General features: G+C 46.3%; 1 long non-coding RNA gene across 1 annotated transcript; it reads left to right on the top strand.

The window, feature by feature from the left end:
- The first annotated feature begins 10,736 nt into the window (after positions 1-10,736).
- On the top strand, positions 10,737-22,993 carry LOC138491365 (uncharacterized). The gene is made up of 2 exons (XR_011275991.1): positions 10,737-10,852; positions 19,948-22,993. It is a non-coding gene; the product is annotated as an uncharacterized lncRNA (long non-coding RNA).
- Positions 22,994-24,213: the final 1,220 nt, after the last annotated feature.

The raw sequence follows: 24,213 nt of genomic DNA on the forward strand, positions 1-24,213 counted from the left end.
GCTAGTGTTCAGACCACTACCTCAAAGCCCTGGAAACTACTGCCCAGGTCAACACCATAAAAAGAGATCACTCTATCCAACTGGAGGATACTGGTGAAATTGCCAAGCCTGAGGTCTTTCCAGACTTCAAGCAAATGGTCAAGGAAAGGATCAATCTTGCTGATGCCTGTGAGACTCAGGAGCAAAGACAAAAGCTGAAACAGGTCTTCCTTGAATTCCTTGAATTCCAAGATATCTTTTCAGTAGACTCATACGACTGTGGACGCACATCCATTCATTCAACCACCATTCCCATAGACCCCAAGATGGCTCCAGTATTTGTGAAACAATATTGTTTACCTCTCAGTACCAGTGAGTAGGGAAGACCAGCACAAGCTTGCTGTTACCTTCGGGGGGCTGGGGGCAGCAGTATATGTGGACCCAAATCCCCTTTGGATATATAAACTCCGTCAATGAGTTCAACATCTTCCTACATAAAGCATGCCCGACTTGGGCAAAAGGGGAAACCTGGCCTATGCAGATGATGTTCTGATCAAGAGCTCAACTGTGGAGGAACATATAGTAGAAATATGATATGTTCTGACCCAGTTGCGGAAAGCCAGAGAAAAACTGTTCTTTCAGAAGGCACAGTGATTTAAGACCCGAGTGAACTTCTTAGAGCACGAGATCACCCATCAGCATCTTAATCACCAGGCGAAGAAGGTGGAAGCCTTATTGAAATTAGAAGACCCTACTACTCTGCGAGAATTAGGAAGTCTTCTTGGATTCACTAATTATAGTCAGAGGTTCATTGAAGACTACTCAGATGTCACTCGACCCGTGGTCCATTTATTAAAGGCCAGAGTCAAGTGGGAGTGGGGTCCGGAACAAGCCAAAGCAGTTAAACAATAGAAAAGAAGCCTTTCACAATCTCTTTCCTTGGCTTACCCCATAAAGATCAAGGAGTTCTTCTTGGAGACAGGGTTCTCAGATACTTGCATAACAGCGGTGTTGTATCAAAAGCATGAGAAGGTCAACAAAGTCATCTCGTACGTCATCTCGTACGTGAGCAAGACTTTGTCCTCTGTGGATGAAAAATTCAATGACTGCGAGAAGGCACTCCTGGCAACAATGTGGGCATTGAAAAATTATCACCCATTCATCCAGGAGGAGCACCTCATTGTCGAGACTCCTAACCAACCCTTGCAATATCTGCAAAAAGACAGAATCCAGGTGGGGAATGTTAGTAATTCCAGAATTACTTCTTGGATTCTGTCCATGCAAGGCTTTCCTGTGGAGGTCAGCTATGGTCAAAACAAGAAGAGTCCCCTAGTGCAAGGGTTGGCAGACTTAACTTCCCCACACAAGGTCAACGAAGAAGACACATGTTAGGGGATATCAACAGTTTATGTGGATGGGTGTTCCTACCATGTTGACCACTACAGAGAAAAATAACTGGTATCTGGCATTGGGAATGCCTGGGTGAGTGATAACCCAGAACCCTGTGCAGGTTATAAAATAGGACCCCAAAGTAGTCAGGTTGCAGAGTGGATGGCCATCCATAAAGCCATCCTCACTGCAGTGCACCACCAACTCAATTAACTGCTCATAATCACTGACTCTGATGATGTCAGTAATGGGCTCATGGAACACCTTGTTTACTGGAAAAATACAGGTATGCTGTGTGGCAACATTAAACCTTTAAATTGATCCAGTCAATTGACGATCTGGTGACCACCAATGAGATGATCCAACCAGATGATCATCTATTGGAAGAAGATAAGAGGTCATTTCAGAATAGAGGGGCCAGATAAGACTGGGAATTACCTGGCTGACCAGCTGGCTAAAACCAGAGCTCCGCATAGGGATTTCATAAAAACAGAATCCCTGCTGGGTGAAACCCAAATAGCCACTCTCAGCAGGTCACAAACCAGTGTGAATAGTGAACTCCCGACTGCCTGGTGGAGTAAAGATGTCCCAGATGCAGATTTGATCACTGCACAGAAAGAGGACCCGATCATTGGGACATTTTCTTGACACATTGAAGACCCTGTGAGTTTTCTTCAAACATAGTCGGAATACATGGGTAAAGAGGATCTCCGTGTGTTGATGAGGTTTTCCAAGATGTTTCGGATCCAAGACGGTTTGTTGGTAAGGAGCGCTCTCTCTGGCTGTGATCAGTGGGTGATACCTACCTCATTCTGAAGCCTGATGAACATTAGAAATCTTGTGTGGGATTGCCTATTGGCCACACATGGGCCAGGACTTCGACACTTACCTAAACGGGTGTCTTTTGTGTGCTCAATTTCAACCGAGTTTACTCGCTCACAGAGTTCCCCTACAAAAAAGGAGAATGACACTGCCTTGGTGAGATTTTCAAGTCTATTTCATCGGGCCAGTGATTCGCTCCTCCAGAGGAAACAAGTACATGTTGACTGTGATATCCTTGTTCACAAAGTGGGTAAAGTGTCTTCCAGCCCCGAATTGTAAGGCAGAGACAGCTGCTGCACTAATGATCAACCACACCTTCTCTCATTTCAGCCTCCTGCAAAGGATTGAGTCGGACGGAGGAAGCCATTTTACCAGTGAGGTGATGGCAAGGATGTGGTAAATTCTAGCAGTAAAAAGAAAACTCCACATTGCCTACCACCTGGCCTCAAGTGGGGCTAGGGATAGAGAGATACAGCCAAACAATTGTGAGTATCTTAAAGAAGTTTGTGGCACTCTGGGCCCAGATGGGATTACCGCTTGTCCTGACAGCTATTAGGTGTGAACTAATATATATATATATATATATATATATATATATATATATATATATATATGGTAAAACGAGGAGAGGGGCGCACTCCAGTTCCCTGCACAACCTTCTCAGCCATTTAGTGTTCTCCTCCGACCGGTTTCTGTGCTCTTACACGTCATCAGGGAGGCTGTCTTAACTTGCAGCTCACAGGAAGTGCAGGTGATGATAATCAATGATGATTTCTGCTGCAAGGGCTTCTGGTAGATGTAGTCATCAGGTTAACAAGGAAAAATCTCACGCCCAATCCCACAGTGGAGAAAGGGGGGGAGTAGCCTGTAGTGAGGCACTCCAAAGCAGGGCATATATCACCCCGGTGCAGCACCCTATCAGGTCTTGAAGATTCCACCCTTCAAAATCCTGGAAATATGGTAAAACGAGGAGAGGGGCGCACTCCAGTTCCCTGCACAACCGTCTCAGCCGTTAGTGTTCTCCTCCGACCAGTTTCTGTGCTCTTACACGTCATCAGGGAGGCTGTTTTAACTAGCAGCTCACAGCAAGTGCAGGTGATGATAATCAATGATGATTTCTGCTGCAAGGGCTTCTGGTAGATGTAGTCATCAGGTTTAACAAGGAAAAAGCTCACGCCCAATCTCACAGTGGAGAAAGGGGGGGAGTAGCCTGCAGTGAGGCACTCCAAAGCAGGGCATATATCACCCCGGGGCAGCACCCTATCAGGTCTTGAAGATTCCACCCTTCAAAATCCTGGAAATACGGTAAAATGAGTAGAGGGCCGCACTCCAGTTCCCTGCACAACCTTCTCAGCCATTAGTGTTCTCCTCCGAACGGTTTCTGTGCTTTTACACGTCATCAGGGAGGCTGTCTTAACTTGCAGCTCACAGCAAGTGCAGGTGATGATAATCAATGATGATTTCTCCTGCAAGGGCTTCTGGTAGATGTAGTCATCAGGTTTAACAAGGAAAAAGCTCACACCCAATCCCACAGTGGAGAAAGGGGGAGTAGCCTGCAGTGAGGCACTCCAAAGCAGGGCATATAACACCACGGTGCAGCACCCTATCAGGTCTTGAAGATTCCACCCTTCAAAATCCTGGCAATATGGTAAAACGAGGAGAGATTTGCACTCCAGTTCCCTGCACAACCTTCTCAGCCATTAGTGTTCTCCTCCAACCGGTTTCTGTGCTCTTACACGTCATCAGGGAGGCTGTCTTAACTTGCAGCTCACAGCAAGTGCAGGTGATGATAATCAATGAGGATTTCTGCTGCAAGGGCTTCTGGTAGATGTAGTCATCAGGTTTAACAAGGAAAAATCTCACGCCCAATCCCACAGTGGAGAAAGGGGGGGAGTAGCCTGCAGTGAAGCCCTCCAAGGCAGGGCATATATCACCCCGGTGCAGCACCCTATCAGGTCTTGAAGATTCCACCCTTCAAAATCCTGGCAATATGGTAAAACGAGGAGAGATTTGCACTCCAGTTCCCTGCACAACCTTCTCAGCCATTAGTGTTCTCCTCCGACCGGTTTCTGTGCTCTTACACGTCATCAGGGAGGCTGTCTTAACTTGCAGCTCACAGCAAGTGCAGGTGATGATAATCAATGAGGATTTCTGCTGCAAGGGCTTCTGGTAGATGTAGTCATCAGGTTTAACAAGGAAAAAGCTCACGCCCAATCCCACAGTGGAGAAAGGGGGGGAGTAGCCTGCAGTGAAGCCCTCCAAGGCAGGGCATATATCACCCCGGTGCAGCACCCTATCAGGTCTTGAAGATTCCACCCTTCAAAATCCTGGAAATATGGTAAAACGAGGAGAGGGGCGCACTCCAGTTCCCTGCACAACCTTCTCAGCCATTAGTGTTCTCCTCCGACCGGTTTCTGTGCTCTTACACGTCATCAGGGAGGCTGTCTTAACTTGCAACTCACAGCAAGTGCAGGTGATGATAATCAATGATGATTTCTACTGCAAGTGCTTCTGGTAGATGTAGTCATCAGGTTTAACAAGGAAAAATCTCACGCCCAATCCCACAGTGGAGAAAGGGGGGGAGTAGCCTGCAGTGAAGCCCTCCAAGGCAGGGCATATATCACCCCGGTGCAGCACCCTATCAGGTCTTGAAGATTCCACCCTTCAAAATCCTGGAAATATGGTAAAACGAGGAGAGGGGCGCACTCCAGTTCCCTGCACAACCTTCTCAGCCATTAGTGTTCTCCTCCGACCGGTTTCTGTGCTCTTACACGTCATCAGGGAGGCTGTCTTAACTTGCAACTCACAGCAAGTGCAGGTGATGATAATCAATGATGATTTCTACTGCAAGGGCTTCTGGTAGATGTAGTCATCAGGTTTAACAAGGAAAAATCTCACGCCCAATCCCACAGTGGAGAAAGGGGGGGAGCAGCCTGCAGTGAGGCACTCCAAAGCAGGGCATATATCACCCCGGTGCAGCACCCTATCAGGTCTTGAAGATTCCACCCTTCAAAATCCTGGAAATATGGTAAAACGAGGAGAGGGGCGCACTCCAGTTCCCCCTGCACAACTTTCTCAGCCATTAGTGTTCTCCTGCGACTGGTTTCTGTGCTCTTACACGTCATCAGGGAGGCTGTCTTAACTTGCAGCTCACAGCAAGTGCAGGTGATGATAATCAATGATGATTTCTGCTGCAAGGGCTTCTGGTAGATGTAGTCATCAGGTTTAACAAGGAAAAAGCTCACGCCCAATCCCACAGTGGAGAAAGGGGGGAGTAGCCTGCAGTGAGGCACTCCAAAGCAGGGCATATATCACCCCGGTGCAGCACCCTATCAGGTCTTGAAGATTCCACCCTTCAAAATCCTGGAAATATGGTAAAACAAGGAGAGGGGCGCACTCCAGTTCCCTGCACAACCTTCACAGTGTCTTGATTCCTACCCCCGGGGACCCAGACCACGTCCAGCAACCCCGGAAGCAGGTATCAAGTTATCCTAAGCAAGCCCAACAACCCCTGCTAGGGGCTATTTGGGTCCAGTCCTGGCGCCTATGGCGCCAGGCTCATATGGAGAGTCAGTCCTGGCGCCATAGGCGCCAGGCTCATAGATTAAAACTTACCTGATGCAGACCATGCTGCAAACTTACCTGATGCAGACCATGCTGCAAGAGCTCCAAGCCAAAGGAGGCTTGGAAGGGACTACTTTACTTAGGGACTATTTTTTACTCGGGCGGGGCTGGGGAGGAATACTTACCTGGGACTACTTTGGAGCCTATTTAAACCACGCCCGAAGAGCAGCACACGCTTCGCGTTATTCTGCATCCATCAGCGTAACGCTCACCGTGCCTGCAAGTCTGCATCCAGCCTTCTGCCACGCCCGCCTCGAGTTTGGAGCTCCTAGAAAAAGGGAGAAAGAAGGAGAAAAGGTTAGAACAAGAGCAATACTTGTAATCCTTACCTGAATTCCCGATCCATCGCGCCTTCGAGCTGGAAGAAAGAAGTTGTTTTATGCGCGTCGCCTCGCCTTCTGCAGCGCCACGCTGAACTCACCGGCCTTCGCAGCATCTTCACATTCCACCGCATCCTCCTGCATGTTCCTGCCGCACTCCGGCACCTAAGGAGAAGACAAGAACAGCAAGGTGAGCCAAGGGAATACACAGAGGAATATTAGTTACCCCCCATAGACTTACCTGAGTTTGCCACCGGGGGTACAATTCCTCTTCACGGGTCGGCGCAGCTTCCACTGCATCTTCGCCGAACCCCGGCCCCTAAGGGGAAACAAAAGGACAGCAAGGTGAAACAAAGGGACTAACAAGGGGAACCCTCCTCACCACAATAGACTTACCTGATTTTACCGCCGGAGGTATTATTCCCCAAGACTTCATACTTTCTCTCAGCGCCTGAATAAGGGAGAAACAACAGGTTACATATTGACATTATTTTATCGAACTGTGTTGGAAAATACAAATCCTTACCAGAATACTATCGGTTGCCACGAGGAACTCTTCATTAGGGTCAAGCTGCAACCTGCAAGGAATCGGACAAGAGTGAAAGTCAGGCATTTGAACTCTTACGAACTTTATACTTACGGCATCTTGCCGGGAATCTCGGAGTCAATATTGTTCTGGAACTCACCAATTCCTTCGAGCCAGTGAAGCAACTGGTTATCAACGCGCCCCTGCGCTCAATGCAGGATGGAGAGCTCATCTTTTCAAACCATCAGGTGAGACTATAAGAGGGGACATCAAAGGCGATCTGTGGGAGAAAAGCGGGGGTGGGGGAATTTACGTTCAACTCCACGGGTGGTTAATTCCCTTTCTCCATTTGCAGAAGAATATTCCTACGGGCCAAGCAAACGAAGCTAGGTGGGCCAATCCAGTCCGTCATCTCGGCCCTACGCGTCACATTGGTGGAGACCGCAGCTGTCCATTTCCGATCGACGCCTCTGTGGGAGCCAGGTGAGCGTAACAGAATGCGAAGCCTACCCACAAATTCCCACCCGGGCATTATGGATACCTCAGAGACTGACCAATTGGCCCAATTACTAGGGGAACTGAGGGCTGAAGTGCATTCCGCCCATCAAGAAACCAATGCTCTTTGGAGAGAACTGATTTTGTCAAAGGAGCGAACTGATGACCTTGCTAGGCAACTATTGCAAAGCCAGGCTGGACAAGCACCCCTACCTGGTTCTGGGGGAAATCCAGCTCCTGTGTTATCGAGTAACCCTGTGCAAATAAACCTACCAGCAAATATTCCATTAGCTCCACCCGAACGCTTTGCCGGAGATCCCAAAAGGTTCGCCGTGTTTATGAACCAATGCCGCTTGCACTTTTTATCCAGACCTGGAGCCTTCCCAAACGATCAAGCCAAGGTAGACTTTGTATTGTCATATCTCAGCGGCAGTGCAGCTGATTGGTCAATTCCACTAGTTACTCAGGATGACGCAATTCTTCGGGATTTTCAGGGCTTTCAAACGAGCATGGAAAGACTATTTGCCCGGCACTCCCAAGGACAGGCCCTGGATAATGAACTTTTGTCCCTACGACAGGGTAACCAGGACCTTCTATCCTACATCGCAACCTTTAATAGGTTGATAGTGGAAACTGGATGGCCTGAGGTAAAACGAATCACATTATTTCATCGAGGGCTTCGAGGAGAACTCAAGGATGTCTTGGCTCAAGTCGTGAAATCACCTCAAGACTGCGCTGAATATATAGACTTAGTGGTCCAGTTAGATCACAGACTTCAGAACAGAAAGGCGGATCGAGCCAAGTTTGAGAATCGGGTGTTGGTCAAAACCCACGCTAACCCCAAAGGAGCAGATCCTTCAGAACCCATGCAAATCGGAGGGGTTAAAGGATCCTTAACCCAGAAGGAAAGAGAAAGGAGACGGCAAATGCAATTGTGTCTATATTGTGGAACTTCTGGGCACTTTCTACGGGATTGCCCTGTAAAACCACCCAAGAAGGTAGTAGGAGCTGCTGATAAAAGCCATATGGAGTCAGACTCGGGAAACGACCACGCCCGACAAGCGTAGCGGTCCGCTTGCCGAGCTTGAAGAAGGATACTCAGACCTCGCATTTCATCATACCAATGGTCCTCGTAGATCCAGGGCAGCCATCGCGTATGCACGCAGTAAGGGCATACATTGATAGCGGGGCCATAGGAAACTATGTGGACTATGAATTGGCTTCCAGGATGAATCTACCTCTCTGCCGAAAAACCACCTCAGATGTCATCACCACAGTCGATGGAACTGAAAATGCCTCTGGGCCTGTAACTGATTCCACCGCAGAGATGACACTATTGGGTCAGGATGGGCATCGAGAAACTAATGTATTTGATCTAATCAAAGCCCCACAGTTCCAAATAATACTGGGGATACCTTGGTTGGAAACACATAATCCTTGTTTTGATTGGCGAGAGAAGAGAATAACCTTCCCGGATTGTGCACAAACCTGTTACCCAAAGAAAAGTCAGAACGCAGGCCTGGCCACAGTAACCACAGCAGTCATGCAACTACCTCCAAAATACCATGAATTCCAGGATGTCTTCCAAAAAGAACAGGCAAACACCTTACCTCCTCACAGATCGTACAATTGTCAAATCGATCTCCTACCCGGTGCACAACCCCCTTGTAGTACGATCTATGCCCTTACGGAACCTGAGAAACTTCGCCTACGACAATACTTAGACCAGTACCTTGCCAATGGCTTTATTTGCCCATCCAAGTCCCCTGCATCTTCAGCTTTGTTCTTCGTGCCCAAAAAGGAAGGTGACCTCAGAACGTGCATAGACTACCGCGCATTGAACCAGATAACTGTTAAGAACCGATAGCCATTGCCTCTGATCCCTGAACTACTAGACCAAGTGAAGGACGCTTCTATATACACTAAATTAGACCTCTGGGGGGCATACCATCTGGTACGTGTAAAAGAAGGCGACGAATGGAAGACTGCTTTCTGCACTAAGTATGGGTTATTCGAATACCAGGTGATGCCTTTCGGGTTGTGCAATGCACCAGCAGCCTTCCAATACTTCATGAACGGTGTCCTTCGTGAACTCATTGATGTTTGTGTTGTCGTATATATCGATGATATTCTAGTATACTCCTCTTCAGAATATGACCATATGAAGCACGTCCAAGCAGTTCTTGAGAAATTGCGCCAGCACAAACTATATGCAAAACTGGAAAAATGCGTTTTTCATGCCACAGAAGTTGAATTCCTTGGGTTTATCCTGATCCCAAAGGGAGTCTGAATGGACTCACGAAAGGTGGACGCAATCCTTAAGTGGCCATCACCAAGTTCAGTTAAAGGAGTACAAAGCATGCTCGGCTTTGCCAATTTCTACCGCAGATTCATCCCGGATTTTTCACATGTCGTACATCCCATCACAGCACTCTTGCGAAAAAATAAACGCTTTATGTGGACTGAAGAAGCTGAAAATGCCTTCCAAGAGCTGAAAGCGAAATTCACATCTGCACCTGTGTTAAAGCACCCGCGCCCTGAACTTCCATACATAGTGGAAACCGATGCATCCAGTCTAGCCATGGGAGCTGTCCTGTCTCAAAAGGACCCTGAAACTGGCCCGCTTCATCCAGTAGCATTTTGGTCCAGAAAGTTCTCGGCACCCGAGTTAAACTATGCGGTTACCGACAAGGAGTTAATAGCCATTAAATCCGCTTTCAAGGCTTGGCGGCACTATCTCCTCGGTGCCAGGCATACCATTACTGTGATCACCGATCACCGGAACTTACAGTATTTAAAGACGACCAAGGCCCAATCGTCATGTCAACTCCGATGGGCATTGTTATTTGCCAAGTTTGATTTCGTAATAACCTATCGACCAGGTTGTAAGAATGGTAAAGCAGATGCCTTATCCCTAATAGGGATGGGAGAGGCAGAAGTGAACCCAGAACCAGTACCTATAATTTCCGAACAAAGAATTCTTGGCATGACTACTCTACAGACACTAGAGGACATTCAGGTAAAGATCCGGCAACTCTTTCATCCTACAGCCCTGCAGGACTGGGTAAAAAAAGGCCCGGACTACTCTATCACCAATGATCTGCCTTATTACCAAGGGCGGCTATTCCTGCCACACAAGGAACTACAAGAGCTAGTCATTTCCCGTTATCATGATATCCTAATGAAGGGGCACCCAGGTATTGCAAAAACTGAAGCTAAAATTAAAAGACAATTCTGGTGGCCCACCTGGCGAAAGGATATTAAATAATTTGTGATGTCTTGTGGCATTTGCGTCCAAAACAAAAGTCAAAAGAAAAAACCTGCTGGACTCTTACAACCTTTAGACCAGGGGTCTCCAAACAGTCGATCGCGAGCGACTGGTAGCTCGCCAGAGCCTTTGAAGTCGCTCGCGTTTGACTTTCAGAAAAAAAAAAAAAAAAAAGATACAAGGAAGTGCTCTGACCAATCACAGGCCTGCAAATCTGTACAGCATATGGAATGCATCCTGTGATTGGCCGGAGCAAGTCCCTTGCTGTGCAAGCTGTGCTCCTATTGGCTGAATGGTTTCCCTTTGTGCTGTGTAGGAAATCCCGGGCTTTCTCTTTTAAAAGCACCGTGGCGCACGTTTTTTTTTTCTTCGTGTTGTGGCTGCCCTGGCGTTTGGAGTGTGGATAGAGGTAAACAGAGGCTTCCTAAGGTGAGTTTGAGGTGAGGTGAGGTCGGGTGGGTGGGGGGAGGTGAAATGTGTGTGTTTTTCTTTGTATACTGTGTACCTAACTGCGGCCCCTCCTCTCATGTGTCCACATGCCGTCAGAGGAGGGGTGGGCAGCTTGGCAGAAAGGAGCCCAGGGTGAAATGGAGCTGATTACTGTCTCCGCTCACCCTGGGCTATTTTACAGTCATGCAAGTTATTTTTAGAAGGCAGGGCTCTGGCGAGGAAGCCCCCCTCGGGACTTCCTCGCCAGAGCCCTGCGTTTCTTAAAGTAACTTAAATGACTGCCACTGACCCAGAGCGAAACGGAGACATTCAGCATTATAGCTGCTTGTCGCCGTTTCGACCCTGGGCTATTTTGCAGTCATGCAAGTTATTTTTAGAAGGCAGGGCTCTGGCGAGGAAGCCCCCCTCGGGACTTCCTCGCCAGAGCCCTGCGTTTCTTAAAGTAACTTAAATGACTGACCCAGAGCGAAACGGAGACATTCAGCATTATAGCTGCTTGTCTCCGTTTCGACCCTGGGCTATTTTGCAGTCATGCAAGTTATTTTTAGAAGACAGGGCTCTGGCGAGGAAGCCCCCACTCGGGACTTCCTCGCCAGAGCCCTGCGTTTCTTAAAGTAACTCATATGACTGAAAGTGAAACCTGGACAGTTTCACTTTTAATGGCACTTCTCAATAGGGCTTCTATACTTCAATAGGGAATTGCATACTCTGATGCCATGGAAGCAGCACTTCCGCCCACCAGAGCTTCTTTATTTTTAATGGCACAGTGCGTGTACTTCGCAGCCACTCTGCTTTAAATTTAAAGAGAACAAATTGTCATTTCTCAGCAGGACTGCAACACTATACCATTGTGTTCTGTATGTTGTTTGCTTCTTCACCACCAATGTGAGTTCATGGCACTGGCCCCATGTCTCAATAGTAGATCTGGCTACATTCAATTGGCAACAGGCATGTTCACTCCTGAATGAAAGAATGAACTCTCTCAGACACAAGTTATCACCCCTGCACACATAATGAATTAATATGGTATGGATCTATAGATCGAGAAAACTGGAGTGAGAATTTAGAGTGTTTTAACCGAAATATAATTGTCTTCCCAGATGGGAGACTGACTCCTTTAATATACATGGGGTCACTGAGATGAGCAAGAGTCAACCTGTATGTTTGCAGTCATGTATTGGCTGGCGCAATATTTGCTGAGGAATTGCATGCATCATTCGCCCGCATTCAAGTATTGAATTGATGAAACTGTTGTGCATTTATTTATAAATGTCGGGACTTGCAAATGCAGTTTAAAGAAATTCATATATTTCCATAAAATGGTATTGTCCTCTAATACCTAGCACGGCACTGTATATTAGGTTAGCAAACCCTTTTAAGTGAACTATCCTTGGTGTTTTACTGGGAGAGGGTATTGAAGCTTGTTTGCTTTCAATCTGTTTGAAGGATCACCACTTGATCATAGTCAAATGCGTACCTGACATAAAAAAACTCATGCTTTTCCCTTTCCCAGCCTTCACCTTTGAGGACTCCTCTCTGAAGTCCATGCTCTGTGAACCTGCCAGCATCCTTTATATCAGTGTAATGACAGACCTAGCTGCTTATTCAGTCTCCCTTGTCCACTAGGGTGATGTCTCTTCATGTTTACCACTGAACACTGACAGGTAGCTTAGGCCTTGCTTGAAAATGTACCACAGTGAGGTTAGTAAACGCTGACAATAACGCATCGGACGTATGGTCCAAAATTCTATGATGGCCAACAGCACATCACTGCTCTCTTGCACTTTTCCAGCTTATTCACAATATGGATGTTTTTAAGTTAAATAACCTGTGGTGAAATTCACTTTTCAAATATGAATGGACTAATAACAAGTTTCAGCAAGTAGAGTTTTAACAGCAACCAGTTCACTTTTTTGGGATGGAATTGAGTGGTGAAAAGAATGAGACTTTGTGTACCAACCTGACATAGCGGTCTTAATTGGATTGACCTGTTTCCCATGGGTTATAAACACATGCTATCCTTTTTCCTCAATGCTTCACTGCACTGGGCAACCTAAATGCAAGTAGCCCACAACTAAATGTTTTTTAGAAGAAACATTGATTTTTTTCTTGTAATTAAAGAGTGCTTTGCATTCGAAGTTCTGTGCCAAAACTAGCTAAGATTACAGTTCTGAGTTGTTGAATGACCTTGCCAAGACTTTGCACGGCAAAAATACACTTTGCACAGTTCCATGAATCAGTTTGTTTCGGCAGTACAGTCACTTTTCAGCAGCGCAAATTCACTTTGAACCGGGCTAAACCGGGCCCAAAATCAGCAAGTGCACCAAAGAAAAAGTGGTGCGCAAAGGCTTAGGAGAGCAGAGAGCACAGCAGAGGGAATATTTAAGCTTAGTTTGAACTACAGCACGCCAGTGGGTTGCTAGGAATCAACTTTAGGGGGCCACTGACAAAGGTAGGGGGACGACAGACAAAAGTAGGGCTCGCTCACGTACTTTCATGCTTATTTTTCACTATGCGGAAAGTGTTATCTGACTGGACCACACTATGATTTTGTGTTTTCTATTTTTGGACTAAGCATAACTAAGCATAACTTTGTGCTCAATTATTTTTAAAACCATAATAACACATTGAAATCCTCCTCAGATTACATTGCGCGTGCAGTCCCAAAAGAAACGTACAAACGAGAATTGTTGAAATCATGGATGCAGAAGTAGGCGGACCATCCAACAAAAGGCAGAAGACTTACCATTTTCATCAGGAGTGGGAGACCGATTTCTTTTTCGCAAGTGTAAAAGGGAAGTGTGTGTGTTTAATCTGCAGTGCCAAATTGGCAGTGGGAAATAAGAGTAATGTCGAGAGGCATTTTGTGACAATGCATACAAATTATGAAAAGAATTTTCCTAAAGGAAGCCGTCTGAGAACCCAAAAAGTAGCTGAACTAAAAGCTGCCCTGCAGATGCAACAGTCATTTTTTACTCAACCAGCAAAGAAAGCAAATGCTGCAACAGAGGCATCCTTCAAAGTTTCTAATTATTTGGCAAAACACAAATGTACTTTTACAGATGGTGCAGTGGTGAAAGGTGCAATGGCTCTGGTGGCAGAGTCAGTTTTAAAAGATTTTAAAAACTGCCCTGAAATTATGTCTGCCATTTCAGATGTGCAGTTGGGGGCAAACACAATGGCAAGGAGGGTATCTGCACTATCTGCCAATGTGATGGGGCAGTTAGAAAAAGATTTGAGGATATGCAGTTTTTTTTCCATTCAGTGTGATGAATCAGTTGATGCGAGTGATACTGCTCAGCTGGCACTGTTTGCTCGAATGGTGTTTGAAGACTTCACCAACAAAGAGGAATTCCTGACCTTGCTGCCTCTGAAATCCACAACCAGAGGTGTTGATATCTACAATGAGGTCAAGAATTATTTTGTCAAAACAAAGATTCCATTGAACAAGTTGGTGGCAGTAACTACTGATGGTGCACCAGCAATGACCGGGCGTCATTCTGGTTTTGTTGCGTGTTGTAAAGCAGACCCTGATTTCCCTCCATTATTGCACTACCACTGCATCATCCACCAGCAGGCAATTTGTGCAAAAGTGATGGGTTTTGATCATGTGATGGCCCCTGTTGTGCGAATTATTAATTCAATTCGTGCAAAGGCCAAACAGCACAGAATGTTCAAAATATTCCTGGAAGAACTATCTGCGGCACATGGTGATCTATTGCTACATACAGAAATCCGATGGCTTAGCAGGGGGAAAATACTACGTCGCTTTCTTTCACTTTTGCCAGAAATCAAAGACTTCATGAGGTCAAGAAATGAAGACATCGGCCAATTATGCAGCATTTCTTGGCTACTTGATTTGGCATTTCTGGCAGATGTTACTGAACAATTAAATACCCTGAACTGTGAACTGCAAGGCAAAGGTAAAACCATTGCTGACATGATAAGCGCAGTAAAGACATTTAAGTCCAAACTTAACCTGTTCAGTGAACAAGTGGTGAAAAAGAAAATGCATCATTTCCCTTCTGTTACCCAAATGCTGACAGACAATAAAGCTAGTCCTGAACTCCTGAACATTGACAAATATAGCAGTCTCCTGAGCAGGCTTAAGGAGGAGTTCAGTGACCGGTTCAGGGATTTCGAGAGGATTGAACCGTGTGTGATGTTCATCGCAAACCCATTCATGGAAGTCGATGTTTGTGAACTTGCAGAACAAATGGGTGAGCTGTTTAACCTGAACAGTTGTGCTATGGAAATGGAGATTGTCAGCCTGCAAGGGGACATTCAGTTGAAAAGCAGGCAATCTCACACCAATTTCTGGAGCCTTGTTGATTACAAGGAGTACAGTAACCTTTGCAAAGCAGCATTAAAAGTGACTTCTCTGTTTGGTTCCACCTATCTCTGTGAATCTGCATTTTCAGATATGAACTTCCTCAAATCGAAATTTCGAACCCGTCTGACTGATGAGCATTTGAGTGACTCCATCCGAGTAGCTGTATCAAGTTATACACCTGACTACAGAGCACTGGTGGACGGCATGCAGTGTCAACCTTCACACTGAATGTCCCAATCATTTTCCCACATTGTGACGTCTTTTTATAAGATGGCTTCTAATAAAAAAGAATGCAATAAAGAGGTTTTTGAACTTTATTAACATAATCGTGAAGCACTATTATTCCCTCTATTTATAAAGGGGAAATTAACAGCAAAAAAAAATAAGTACAAGTTCCAATGTTTATGAACATCCCCCACCCCCGATCGCTCGCAAGTAGCTCTCCACTGTTAGCCCTCCACTGAAAGTAGCTCACGCCAATGAAAAGGTTGGAGACCCCTGCTTTAGACATTCCGCCTACACCATGGCACACCTTATCGTTAGACTTCATTACTGATCTACCCCCATGCAATGGATTTAACACCATTCTAGTTATTGTGGATCTTTTTTCCAAGATGGCCCCCTTTATTCCTTTAAAGGGATTACCTTCAGCTTCAATTCTGGACAAGGAGTTCCTCGAAAACATTGTTCGCATACACGGATTTCCGTCCATATTGGTCTCTGACCGGGGCAGTCAATTCATTTCACATTTTTGGAAAAAATGCTGTCAATTGGCGCAAATCAATGTGAGATTATTGACCAGTCACCACCCCAGACCGATGGTCAAACGGAGAGGACCAACCAGACTCTCGAACAATACCTGCGTTGTATGTTACATCAGACTGAGAGTAATTGGAAAGACATTCTTTGGATTGCCGAATATGCATACAATAATTCAGTACACTCTGGAACTGGACAAAGCCCCTTTTATACCTTATATGGGCACCATCCTCGAACCTCAGACCTTGACTCACCCCAACACTTAGAAATGCCTGCAGTGGACCATCTGCACGCTACGATTACACAAGCCTTTAAGGAAGTAACTACACATTTAAAACAGGCGAAAGAAAAATACAAGAAAGATGCTGATCGGCATAGAAGTGATACTCCACAATACCAGATAGGGGACCAATTATGGTTAGCCACAAAACATATACCTCTAAAGGGAACACGGACCTTTAACCCCAGATATTTGGGACCTTACTCTATTAAGGCCATTATCAACCCGGTGGCTGTCAAGTTGGACTTACCTGCTAATATGCGAATTCAGCCTGTCTTTCATGTGTCACTTTTGAAGCCAGTGCAACCAGGGACAAGACTAACCAAGCCACCAGACCCTATCCTTGTAGACGGAGAACCCGAATTTGAAGTTAAGAACATCCTGGACTCCAAGCTGATAAAGTCAAAACCCTTTTATTTAATCGACTGGAAAGGTTATGGACCACAGGAAAGGTCATGGGAACCTAGTGACCATGTTCATGCACCCCGATTGGTGAAAAAATTCCACCAAAATTTCCCAGACAAACCGAAACCACAGGGAAGAACGACTTTAGGAGGGGCCTTGGGGGGGAGTGCTGTCATGATGCCTACCCCCGGGGACCCAGACCACGTCCAGCAACCCCGGAAGCAGGCATCAAGTTATCCTAAGCAAGCCCAACAGCCCCTGCTAGGGGCTATTTGGGTCCAGTCCTGGCGCCTATGGCGCCAGGCTCATATGGAGAGTCAGTCCTGGTGCTATAGGCGCAAGGCTCATGGATTAAAACTTACCTGATGCAGACCATGCTGCAAGAGCTCCAAGCCAAAGGAGGCTTGGAAGGGACTACTTTACTTAGGGACTATTTTTTACTCGGGCAGGGCTGGGGAGGAATACTTACCTGGGACTACTTTGGGGGCTATTTAAACCACGCCCGAAGAGCAGCACACGCTTTGCGTTATTCTGCATCCAGCAGCGTAACGCTCACCGTGCTTGCAAGTCTGCATCCAGCCTTCTGCCACGGCCGCCTCGAGTTTGGTGCTCCTAGAAAAAGGGAGAAAGAAGGAGGAAAGGTTAGAACAAGAGCAATGCCTGTAATCCTTACCTGAATTCCCGATCCATCGGGCCTTTGAGCTGGAAGAAAGAAGTTGTTTTATGCGCGTCGCCTCGTCTGCTGCAGCGCCGCGCTGAACTCACCGGCCTTCGCAGCATCTTCACATTCAACTGCATCCTCCTGCATGTTCCTGCCGCACTGCAGCACCTAAGGAGAAGACAAGAACAGCAAGGTGAGCCAAGGGAATACACAGAGGAATATTAGTTACCCCCCATAGACTTACCTGATTTTACCACCGGGGGTACAATTCCTCTTCACGGGTCGGCGCAGCTTCCACTGCATCTTCGCCGAACCCCAGCCCCTAAGGGGAAACAAAAGGACAACAAGGTGAAACAAAGGGACTAACAAGGGGAACCCTCCTCACCACAATAGACTTACCTGATTTTACCGCCGGAGGTATTATTCCCCAAGACTTCATACTTTCTCTCAGCGCCTGAATAAGGGAGAAAGCAACAGGTTACATATTGACATTATTTTATCGAACTGTGTTGGAAAATACAAATCCTTACCAGAATACTATCGGTTGCCACGAGGAACTCTTCATTAGGGTCAAGCTGCAACCTGCAAGGAATCGGACAAGAGTGAAAGTCAGGCATTTGAATACTTACGGCGTCTTGCCGGGAATCTCGGAGTCAATATTGTTCTGGAACTCACCAATTCCTTCGAGCCAGTGAAGCAACTGGTTATCAATGCGCCCCTGCGCTCAATGCAGGATGGAGAGCTCATCTTTTCAAACCATCAGGTGAGACTATAAGAGGGGACATCAAAGGCGATCTGTGGGGAGAACAGCGGGGGTGAGGGGATTTACGCTCAACTCCACGGGTGGTTAATTCCCTTTCTCCATTTGCAGAAGAATATTCCTACGGGCCAAGCAAACGAAGCTAGGTGGGCCAGCCCAGTCCGTCATCTCGGCCCTATGCGTCACATTGGTGAAGACCGCAGCTGTCCAGTTCTGATCGACGCCTCTGTGGGAGCCAGGTGAGTGTAACACTCAGCCATTAGTGTTCTCCTCCGACCGGTTTCTGTGCTCTTACACGTCATCAGGGAGGCTGTTTTAACTTGCAGCTCACAGCAAGTGCAGGTGATGATAATCAATGATGATTTCTGCTGCAAGGGCTTCTGGTAGATGTAGTCATCAGGTTTAACAAGGAAAAAGCTCACGCCCAATCCCGCAGTGGAGAAAGGGCGGGGAGTAGCCTGCAGTGAGGCACTCCAAAGCAGGGCATATATCACCCCGGTGCAGCACCCTATCAGGTCTTGAAGATTCCACCCTTCAAAATCCTGGAAATATGGTAAAACGAGGAGAGGGGCACACTCCAGTTCCCTGCACAACCTTCTCAGCCATTAGTGTTCTCCTCCGACCGGTTTCTGTGCTCTTACACGTCATCAGGGAGGCTGTCCTAACTTGCAGCTCACAGCAAGTGCAGGTGATGATAATCAATGATGATTTCTGCTGCAAGGGCTTCTGGTAGATGTAGTCATCAGGTTTAACAAGGAAAAAGCTCACGCCCAATCCCGCAGTGGAGAAAGGGCGGGGAGTAGCCTGCAGTGAGGCACTCCAAAGCAGGGCATATATCACCCCGGTGCAGCACCCTATCAGGTCTTGAAGATTCCACCCTTCAAAATCCTGGAAATATGGTAAAATGAGGAGAGGGGCGCACTCCAGTTCCCTGCACAACCTTCTCAGCCATTAGTGTTCTCCTCCGACCGGTTTCTGTGCTCTTACACGTCATCAGGGAGGCTGTCCTAACTTGCAGCTCACAGCAAGTGCAGGTGATGATAATCAATGATGATTTCTGCTGCAAGGGCTTCTGGTAGATGTAGTCATCAGGTTTAACAACGAAAAAGCTCACGCCCAATCCCACAGTGAAGAAAGGGGGGGAGTAGCCTGCAGTGAGGCACTGCAAAGCAGGGCATATATCACCCCGGTGCAGCCGCCATTGCAGCAGAAATCCTCATTGATTATCATCACCTGCACTTGCTGTGAGCTGCAAGTTAAGACAGCCTCCCTGATGACGTGCAAGAGCACAGAAGCCGGTCGGAGTAGAACACTAATGGCTGAGAAGGTTGTGCAGGGAACTGGAGTGCGCCCCTCTCCTCGTTTTACCTTATTTCCAGAATTTTGAAGGGTGGAATCTTCAAGACCTGATAGGGTGTTGCACCGGGGTGATATATGCCCTGCTTTGGAGGGCCTCACTGCAGGCTACCCCACCCCCTTTCTCCACTGTGGAATTGGGCGTGAGCTTTTTCCTTGTTAAACCTGATGACTACATCTACCAGAAGCCCTTGCAGCAGAAATCATCATTGATTATCATCACCTGCACATGCTGTGAGCTGCAAGTTAAGACTGTCTCCCTGATGACGTGCAAGAGCACAGAAGCCGGTCGGAGTAGAACACTAATGGCTGAGAAGGTTGTGCAGGGAACTGGAGTGCGCCCCTCTCCTCGTTTTACCATATATATATATATATATATACACACATCAGTTTTTGTAAAATGGTGAAAATGTTGTGTATTATACTTGTATCCTGTGTTGATTTTGTCAGTTCTGTGTAAATCATCCAGGGAAATATGTGTGTAAAAAGTAATGAATCTCTTTTTCTTTCTATTTGTTAGAAATTAACTCCATTAAATTCTATCCTGGAGGCAAGAGGGGAGTCTGGAGATGACCCTATGGACCACGGAAGGAATGAATAAAGGGGGTGCCGTGCTACACCGCCAACCCAAAGAAGGAAGGGGAAGCTGGAGTGCCCATTCCCTGATGAAGGAAGAAAGGGAGAGCTGTGCTACCCCCCAACCTGGAGACAGAAGGGGAGACTGGATTGCCCACTCCCTAATTAAGGAAATTGAGCCGGACGGGCTCCAAAGAAAACAAAAATATAAGAAAAAGAAAAAGGGGACATCGAATGTAACCCCACTGTGCCCTGCTCTTCCCCACCAAAGAATCCTGGAAGAATAGGGGTGCATATGGAACGTAATCAATGGCCCCAAGCCAAAACAACTAAAAGGCACACTGGAATAATGACCTGCTAGCCTTAATTAAAAAAAATAACAGAGCCTTTACGCTAAAAAACTGGCCTATTAAGGCAGACTGTGGGGTATCTGCAAGTAGCACAAGGAAGGGCCATATGAAGAAGGCCTAAATGTCATTGCAAAAGGAAAAGCTGCATTTTTCAAAGTGGCATAAGAAATTGAAAGGTCTCTTTTGCATGAAAAACAGGATTTTCAAACACTGACACCAACAATGTTTTGCATGTGTGTTTACAGTTTAAAGCAATATATGAGAACACTTTTCCCCAGTCAACATAAAGAGGTCAGAAAAGAGACTTGGGGCCTCATTCCGAGGTTGGCGGTAAGGGATTAACAGCGCCGGTAAGGGTGCCGGTGCCGTTGACCCCTTACTGCCGCATTACGAGGTCCTTTAGCGGGTCCCGCTAAGGGCGGCTGGTTTTACCAGGCACCCTTAGTGGGAGCCGCTAAGGGACCAGCATGCTAACAACGGGCCCGCTATTAACTGGCCCGTTGTTAGCATGGTCCCCATTCCCATTGAGCCCAATGGGGGCCCGAATGGGGATGGGTTCCCTGAATGGGGAAATACCGGGTCCTCCAAGGTTGGAATGGCCAGGTAATTCCCCATTCAGGGAACCCGGACACGGTATGCGGTAAGGGGGTAGCCATGGCGCTAATAGCACCATGGCTACCTCCAACCTTGTAATGACCCCTTTGGTGTGTGTTGACAAAAAGTCATGAATATTATGCTTCACATGCAAAATACCGGCAACCATCTGAAAAGAAAAACCCACTTTATTGCCATGAAGATTTAATTTAGGCCCAAGGCAGACCCTTCTGGCCTGTTGGTGGGCAAAGTTCCCAAAGAACTCCCCCATTGAAAGCATGGTGTGCATCCCAACTGTTTAAAATGCAATAAAATGGGACCCGCGTGAGGCGTGTTGGAAAACAAACTTTCTATAGACTTGCTGTCTCTGCAAGACAATTTCCTTTGGCTGGTGCATGTCCAAATTGTAGGAAGGAGGTGTGAAAACAGGGGCTGCATTCAAGACTGAAAACAACCAACTTCAAAGAGACTCATTAAAAAACTATGGTCATAAGCTGGCCCAGAGAGGCAAATGGTGCTGATGATAGGGGGGATCCAATTTGCATATCCCAGAGATTTGCTATTCATTTAAAAAGGACTATTATCATTTACCCCTTTTTCGCAGCAACCATAGCCGTACTATCCTGATTGACAGGTCATTTTTTAGGTAATTTCCAGGCGATTTTGGTGATATCAAATTCATTCACCTGTGACTTAGTGAACTGTAATGGGTTTCTGGCTGATCAGAAGATGTTCCAAATTTGAGAGCAGAAATGTGGTTGGAGGGTGAAATTAGGAATATGGATAGTAAATTGCATGTTCCTAAGCATTATGCTTTTTGTCAAAATGGCAGAAAATGACACACGGCCATGCAAAATGGTGCAAACCTGGCTGTCGTCTTATTTAATTCCCCATGCTCTTATTTAATTCCCCATGATTAGCTAAATCAGACAAAATGTATATTATGGCAGTTATTAGTAAAATTATGAAGTTTTGCCACATAACTAGTTTTTGGTAAAGATTTGACATGAGAACCAAGGGGATTGCAAATGGGAATTGCCATATTTCTGCTCCAGACTCCTAAACCAATTCTTAGAGAGGGGCTGCAGTTGGGAGGAGAGAGAAGGGTAACTGACCAATACCGTTATTGAAAACTCTTGCAGGGTACTCCCCAAGATGGTAAACTTGATGATTTCATCGCTGCTATATTAAGTTAATGCACTATGAGGAAGGGACAGAGCTGCTGAAATTTACCATCACTGAGAGCTCCTAAAATTATCGTCAGGGAAAGCTGCTGAAATTTACCATCTGACAGCTGCAAGAAAACACCAAAGGAGATTGCATCGGGGTGGAGCTGTCCATTACTGGGAATTAATTCCCCTTGGCAGAACACCACGGGGAGATTTCTGTTAAAATTTGAAATTAACAAAGGTCATTCCTGTAGTGTGCTGAAAACTATAGACTGGAATGTTATTGGGTAATCCTATTTTGTAAACCCGACTTCTTTTACGAAAAGGGGTGCCTTTGTCCCTAAACCAAAGCTAAAAACAATCCTCCCCATTTTGGTATCCAGCTTCCCCAACTCAGACCTTTAAGTGGAGGGGGGTCCAAAATCCAAAAATCTCAAATCATCTCAATTCTTGCTATTCAGATTCCCCAACATAGGCCTTTAAGTTGAGGGGGTCTGAGATCCAAAATTCCCATCACATTTTTCTGTCCAACATCCCCAACACAGACGAAACTAGGGGAGTGGTCTGAAAAACAAACTGCTAAATCACCCTGTGTTTATTTACTGCTAGCCTTTTAAGCACGCAGGAAAACTTAAATTGCACAGCATCGCAAATGTAAGTGATATTTTTCAGGGACCAGTGTTGATGATAATTTATTTCGAAATTTGTATAAAGTCAAATATTGTGATTTAAGTTTTCCAATCCAAATTGTGTGAGTTATTTATGCAGACAGAAGTTTATTGTGTTGTCAATTGGTTAAAGTGGTGGGTGACATTTTAGTGCGGTTTTCTATTACCTATCATCCAACTAAATACAAATATATTTCCTGTACACCGTTCTTGGCTCTTGGCTCATTGGTAGCTCAGGGGGAGGGATCAAAGGGGCATGATATGAGGCTGAGATAGGGCTGAAGAAAAGAACTGACATTAACCGTTTATGACACTTAGTCTGGGGAGGTAAGGAACTCCCCGTGTTGAGGGTGACCTCTCAATAAACCGTTACATCGGCTGCCTTTGATATGGTGGACCAATGCTCTTCTTTTGACCCTTGCCGACTGTGGAATCCTGGACGCTGCTCTTAACTGGGTGGCTGGGTCATATACTCACCCACTTGCTAGGTATTACAATTATGTGCCAGGTGCTCATTCTGTTGCCAGGGATAATGATCAAATTCCCACGTACTCACCCCATTGCCACTGATTACCATCAAATGTTCACATTCACACTCTTATTGTCACAGCTTGTTATGAAATGAGCAGGTATTTGCCCCAACCACACCACCGCCACCTATGCATCTGACTGGCCAATGATGAGGATTCAAGCAGATCGGAGTGATGCATTGCTGCTCCATTAGCAATGCAGGCAGCCTGAATGGCCGTAAGTGCAGGGCTGGGTAGGTGGTCTGCATGGAACATAGAGCAGCGCTGCCGCATTCTTTGGTTACGCACTGGCATAACAGCAGAGTTGTGCACGGAAGAGTATTGGAGCAACACTGCTGGTGGAGCATTGTGTCTCCAAGCCAAATAGGATTCTGATGTTATTTGCTTTTGACTGCAGGACCAGGAATCAGGTGGAACATGGGAGCCAGAAGCGCTTGGCAGGGGGGAGAGCATACTGCTTTTAGCAGGAGAGAGGCATGTCATGCATGGTGTAGTCACGCCTCCTGGGAATGGTTCCTGCCCACCTGCCGCTCGAGCCCTGCTGCTTTAGGTAGAAAAGCTGGGGCATCAAGCGGACAACAAAAAAATGAGGTTTTCCCATAAATGTAATTTAGCTGCAAGGGCTCAATGGGAATCAAAGCACAAGCAAACAACATGCAAGCCCAAGGAACCGTTTGTAAATATTTACATTTGGAAAAAATCATGTAAACTATGATTGGTTGGATGAGACCATTCTAAGGATTGTGTATTCAAAATGACTGCCATGGCTGACCATTCTTGCAATGACATTATTTTCGGCGTCCGTAATTCCAGTGCTGGTAATTTCGGCGCCAGTGATTCCGGCAGTTTTGGTGCTGGTAGCGCCTTTTGCCGCACATTTCTGACAGAAACACTGGCAC

Source organism: Ambystoma mexicanum, chromosome 10 (assembly GCF_040938575.1).
Source record: "Ambystoma mexicanum isolate Mex_15411 chromosome 10, UKY_AmexF1_1, whole genome shotgun sequence".
NCBI lineage: Eukaryota > Metazoa > Chordata > Amphibia > Caudata > Ambystomatidae > Ambystoma > Ambystoma mexicanum.